At 60.8% G+C, this 6,012-nt stretch overlaps 1 long non-coding RNA gene across 1 annotated transcript; it reads right to left on the bottom strand.

Moving 5' to 3' along the window:
- Window positions 1–1,976: 1,976 nt before the first annotated feature.
- LOC123632535 lies at window positions 1,977–5,749 on the bottom strand. Its single transcript, XR_006733390.1, has 2 exons — window positions 3,640–5,749; window positions 1,977–2,315 (listed from the first exon to the last, which is right to left on the bottom strand). It is a non-coding gene; the product is annotated as an uncharacterized LOC123632535 (long non-coding RNA).
- Between the last annotated feature and the right edge of the window lie 263 nt (window positions 5,750–6,012).

The following is a 6,012-nucleotide window of genomic DNA, read 5'->3' as shown; positions in this document are numbered from 1 at the left end:
AAATCAGCAGGGAGACCCAGGCCGATGCCTGGATACATCCAGTGTGCAGGAAGGTGCGCTGAGTGTCTGAGGCCCTGGGGGTGGAGGAGGCGGCAAGTGGGGGCTTTGACCCTCCTGCTCCCTGACCCTGCTCTGTGGGGCTTCTTGCTGAAAAGCTCAGTCAGTACAACCCAAACGCCTAGCCTGCAGATGTCTCTCCAAGGCAGGGAGGACCTCCCTGGGCCCTCATTGTGCAGCTGCCTCTCATTGTGGGTCTGGGTTCGCATCCCGCCTCCACCACTGTCTGCCATGACTTCAACCTCCTCAGCTGTGAAACGCACCTGTTGGAGGAGACGACTTTAGTTCCTAAGGACAGGTCAACGTGCCACCTTTGTTCTCTTCCACTACACTGCCCGGGACTGGGGACACCCCTGGGAAACCCAGCAGCCACCCGAAGGGAACATCTCGTGCTGGATGTGGGAGGACTGTTGGCAGCGGGAGATGGCGGCTGACTCAGCCCTGAGTTGTCCTCTTGCTGTCATAAGGGACAGGCCCCACAGAGGGACAGTGCGGCCCCTCCCAGGTCAGTTGCTGGAGGTCAGTTAGGGGGAGCATTTGCACCATGGTGATTGGCAGGTGCTGAGAATCATTGGCACCTGCAGCGAGAGGGACTGTCGGGGCCTTTCACGAGAATTCTCTCACGGATTCTTCCTGCCGTCTCCACCGCGACCGCCCAGAATCCAAGCTGCCACCAACTCTCGTCCAGACGGCTGCACATTTCCCCGAGTCCGGCCTCGTCCTCTTACCTCCATCCTGCCTGGATGAGCACCAGGGGCTCTTGCAACCTGTGGAGCAGTTGTAAACGTGTCTGGGTTCCTTGCCACCGTTCCGTCCAGGGCTAGAGCCTGTGTCCCTCCCTTGAGGGTCTAGGTGGGCTGAGGACAGCTCCAGCTGGGACTGTAAGGAGGTCATGGCATTGTGTGACCTCTACGCCTAGATCTGAAAAGGGTGTGCAGCTTCCGGCGTGAGCGCTGGGGCATGTCCACGAAGCCCGCCATTGCCTGGAGGCTGCCATGCTGTGAGGAGGCCCAAGCAGGTCGAGAGGCCACGTGGCCGAGCTCGCCTAAGAAGAGGGTGATGCCAGCAGCCCCCTGCAGTGACCACTCCAGCCACCAGCTCTGATGGCAGGACAGATCCTGAGCCAGAGCTCTTCTTGAATCTGTGACCTGCAGAAGTCCTGAGAGAATAACATGGCTGCTGTCCCTTTATACTGCTGCATTTTGTGTTCCCATCCAAAGCCCTTTCATGGCTTCTATACCCCCAAAATAAAATCCAATTCCTCCCTTTGGTCCACCCCTCCCTCTCCCATCCCCTCTGACCACCCCCTCTCATCCTTGTTGCTCCTTGAATATGCCAAGCTGGTTCCTGCCCCGGGGCCTTTGCACTTGCTGTTGTTATCTTGGCCTGGAATGCCTGACCTGGATGTTCTCATGACTGGCTCCTTCTCAAATCCCGACCGCCCCTGAAATACCTCACCTGAGATACTGCAGACTCGCTTGTCACTTGTTTATTGTTTCTCCACAGGGACAGAGCACTCCAGAGGGCCTTGTTTCAGTGCTGCCTCCGCAATGCTCAGGGCACTGCCTGGCACATAAATATCTGTTGAATGGATGAGTATTTCCTAAAGCAACCCTCGAAGATGGCTGTCACCCAAGAGGCTGAACAGCTCAAGGTCACCCAGCTGCTGAGGCTGTGGGGAGGGTGGCAGCGTGGGAGTGGGAACTGCCCCCAACTGCTGGCCCCAGAGCTTCCGAGGTCTTCAGGGCTCTGCTGCCCCTGGGCAGGAGGCTGTCCCAGCAGCCCCCACCTGCCTGGCCCCGCCCTGTAGATCTGAGCTCCTCTGCTGAGACTGGCATCGCCCAGCAGAAATATCAATGTCAAGTCCTTGGAAATTTTCTAGTAGCCACATTAAACAAAGTAAAAACAAATGGGTAAAATTAATTGTAAGCGTAATGTTTATTTAACTCCATATATCCCAAATGTTATTTCAACCTGTAATTAATGTAAAAATTCCTAGCAAGAAATTTCACATTCTTAGCCTCACACTAAACCCTCTAGAGCTGGCGCGTGTCCCGCACTTGCAGCACATCCCAGCTCGGAAGTGTCACATGCTGGATGGGCACAGCAGGCCGTGCTCCTGGCTGGACAGCCCAGCGCTTGCCAGACTCTGTGGCCTTCCTGCTCTTCTCGACACCAGGCATCCTTTAGCACAGGTCTCGGTTCACACAATCTTCGCAGAATGATTGTGGGCTCCTGTGCTATTTTTAGCTGCGTTTCTGTTTGTGTATTTAAAAGAGAAAATAAAAATATTTAATAGGGAGTTAAAACAACATCGAGAAAGGCTTCCCACCCTGCCTGCGGGCTTATCTCCCTCTCTGGGGAGTGTGAACTGGATGGGCCTGATCCCCAGCCACGGGCCTGGGGCTGCCGAGATAATGACTTAATTAACGCCTGCACTGGGCACTTTTGATCTTCAAGGGCCGGAGCCCACACGGCTGAGGCTGCCTATGGATTAATAGCCTAGAATGAAGAAAGCCTTGCCCAGAGATAAAGGGAAAGGTGGTGTTTCGTCATTACAAATTGTTCCCAAATCCGCTCTGGCACTGGGGCAGGGGCCTGGATTTGGGTGCCCAGCTGGCCCCCACCTGCCCAACCCAGGCGCAGGCAGCTGGCCAGCTGCGCCCTTGCTGGGGGGGCATCACAGCCCCTGGGGGATGTGCTGCTTCTCCTGGGCTCCCATTTCCCGGATGAGGGAACAGGACGCAGGGCAGTCTAGGGACAATCACACCAGAAGGCCAAGGTCAAGGGACTTAGAGCAGAGGGAACTTGGATTCGTCCCTCCCTCCCCTCCCCCATGCCCTGGGACCTGGGCTCCAGCCCTGGTGACTTCTTGCCAGGTGGCCGAATCATCCTTCATAATGCTGCCTATAAGCCGGAGGTGCAAACGTTGCCTGAGCAATTCAGATTTTGTGTGTTTACAGAGCTTGCACGGAGGGGCCCATGGGACCATGAGCCCCACTGCCTGGGACTCTGGGCAAATGGCTCCACTGTCTTCTCATTAAGTGGGGGTGGCATGAGTCTCCACCCAGCACTTAGCACCCAGCCTGGCACAGTCCAAGTGCTCAGTACTACTACTACAATGACAGCTATAATTGAGCGCCTATTGGTGTCAAGTCTGGGACAGGCACCCGCTGCACAGCAGTGAGTGGGGATTCACTGAGGAGGAGGGTGACACGCCAGCCTGCATGTGCCAAGGGCTGGGCTTCTAGACCGTGCAGCCCCCTACCCTGCCCTGAGGAATGGCCAAGGCCCCTCCTCTCCGGCCCCTCCCTGGGTGCAGGGGGGTCTTAGGGATGGTGGGAGGCTACATGCAAGGGGCAGATGTCTGTGACAACCCCGCTGTCCCGGCCTGTTTGGAGCATGGAGCCGCGGGCACGTCGGGGAGAGCCCCGGACGCCTGGGATAGGCAGGAAGCACCGGCTCCGACTCTGGGGGCGACCGGACATCCGGAGACCGCCAGGTGCGCCTTCTCCTCCCACCAGCACCTTCCCCCAACCTTCCTTCAGCGCCCCTTCTTCCCCCAGGTGCCCTGTGGCTGACCTCAGGGGCCCACAGCCTCCCAGATGCGCGCCGCGGCCTAGGTGGGATTGTTTCGGACGCGTCTTCCTCCCGCACACAGCCAGGAGTCGGTTCCAGGGTGAGCGCCTCTGCCTCCTGGGCCTGGGCGGGGATGCCCCGCGGAGCCTGGAACGCCGCGCCCACGCGCTCAGGCAGCGGCCGCCCACGCCTCCTCCGACTCCAAAGTATATTTAGCCTCATTATCAAATGTTTGCAGTGAACCGTGTGAACCGCCTAATAGCGGCTGGAAGTGAAACTCGATTCCCGGCCAGAAAGAAGCATGTGACCACTCCCCTCAGCCAGGATCAGCGACAGGGCGGGCGGGGCAGGTGCTGGGGCCTCCGCGCAAAGCCATGCGTGCCTGGCCTCCGGTGGCACCGCCTCCCCTCCGGCCCTCCTCTCAGCCCCCTTCTCCAGGGGCTGAAATGAGGACTGGAGTTTGTCAAAGGAATGAAGGCCGGGGAGAGGGCCCACGCGGGCGTGGGTTTTCATCCAAGTTGGCGACCTCTTGGTTAAGTCAGTCCCATGGCCTCAGTATCCAATCCTCGGAGACAGCCCCTAGGGATCCAAATCTGCCAGTTTCTTCCGAGGGTCCCGGAGAGGGTGGGGCGGGCAGGGTAGGGTCGCTGTCCCACGCTGGTCGGACCTCGAGTGGGATTGTTTGGGGCGCGTCTCCCTCCCGCACACAGCAAGGAGTCGGTTCCAGGGCGCGCAACCCGAGGGCGCGCCGTGTCCCGCGTGTCCCCCAAAGGCGGCTGTCGCGCGGCCGCACAAGTTTTTGCCTCCCTCGCGCGGCCGCTGTTGTTGTGGTCGTCATGACGACGGGTCGCGGTTTTATTTTTAATAGCGGCCGGCGATTAGCGAGATGCCTGCGCCGCTGTCCCCGAAGCCCTGGCGTCCCGGGGTAGTGCACCCAGGCTGCCGGGGCTCCTCGCCTCGCTCCTGCGGAGAGTCGTGTCGAAGGCACCTCCTTCCGGGTCCTCAGATCTCCCCTCCTGGCCCTAAACTAGCGCGCGGCAGTGTAGCGCCAGGCCAGGAGGGGAGCGGAGGGAAGGACCCACCAGGCCCTCGGAGAAGGCGGGGACCCCCAAGGAACCCGCGAGCCTCGATGTGGGGGGTTGCGGTCGGGAGGGCCAAGTACCCCGCCTGCAATACTTCTGCTTAAGTCCACACCCACTGTCACATCGAGTCCTCTAGCCCCAAAGAGGTGTCCTTGGGCCCCTCTGGCCTCGAGGAGTCCGAGGCTCAGCTGGACAGGATGGGCATAACTCCCGGGAAAAGGAGGTGAGGAATCGGACCCGGGTCCATCCTGGGTCCTGGCGGTGGCTGTTCGGCTGCCTTCCAGAACCATCCAGCGGGTCTCCTTCTCCAAAGCCATATAAGGTTCCACCTGGACGGACAAAGCCTGGCTTTCAGGTGCTTCTCGAGGTTTCCAGGTTTTCCCTTGTTCTGTCTCGGGCCTTTCTCCTGACCACCCCGAGAACGCACCTGACTGCTGGGGGCGCAGCGTGGGGCCGTGGCCCGGGAGAGGGAGGAACGTGGAGAAGGTGGGAGCCGCGGGAGTGTGGAAGAGTGGACGCGGACCCACTATAAGCAGCAGGAGTGGCCCCGCCCCCTAGATATTTGGGGGCAGGCTAGCGCCCCGAAGCGCACTCAGGACTGGGTCTTTGAAATGTCGGAGCCAGCCGAGCAGGGGGATGAAAGACCGCCCGCAGGGCTGCGCCTTTACTGACTTTGTCTGGCGGCAGGGCAGCCGGGGCGGGGGCGGGGGCTTAATCCCCAGGATGGGGGGATGTGATGGCTGGAGCCGGCAGAATTCTCCTCGGCCGCCCACACACCCACGCACGCGTCTGCTAAGCTCCAGGGGCCTAGGCCACCTAGCTTTGGGGTCCGCATGGCTCGCCACCTCCCCAGTCGTGGTGCCAGGGCACGTACACACCCTGGAGGAGGCACTCTCTTGGACATATGGGCTCGCAGTCGGGGTCCCATCCCACCTGGCCTAAGCAGGCGGAAGCCACCCGCGCGGGCGCACTGCCCTTTCGCGGCGTGGGAGCCGTCCAGCCGCGCTCAGACCGCGGGCTCTGTGCGTGGTGCTCCCCTGCACCGGGGCGGTGCTGCTCCCTGCCCGGAGGCGGCGCTCTATGCGCCGGGCGGATTCGGACGCGGGGAGCTCAGCACCTGGGGGTTCCTCACGTGTGGCTCCTTTTTCTTCTTTCCCTTCCACCCCCTCGAGTTCCCGGCTCAAGGCGCGGCCCCACCATACAGGAGGGAGAGGAGCCTTGTGGGCCGGAGGGTCCCACGGTGGGGATGAGGCAGGCTGCAGCCCCTTCCTCCGACCTGGGCTCCCTCCCGTGT

Source organism: Lemur catta, chromosome 2 (assembly GCF_020740605.2).
Source record: "Lemur catta isolate mLemCat1 chromosome 2, mLemCat1.pri, whole genome shotgun sequence".
Taxonomy (NCBI): domain Eukaryota; kingdom Metazoa; phylum Chordata; class Mammalia; order Primates; family Lemuridae; genus Lemur; species Lemur catta.
This window is presented reverse-complemented; position numbering and strand designations above follow the sequence as displayed.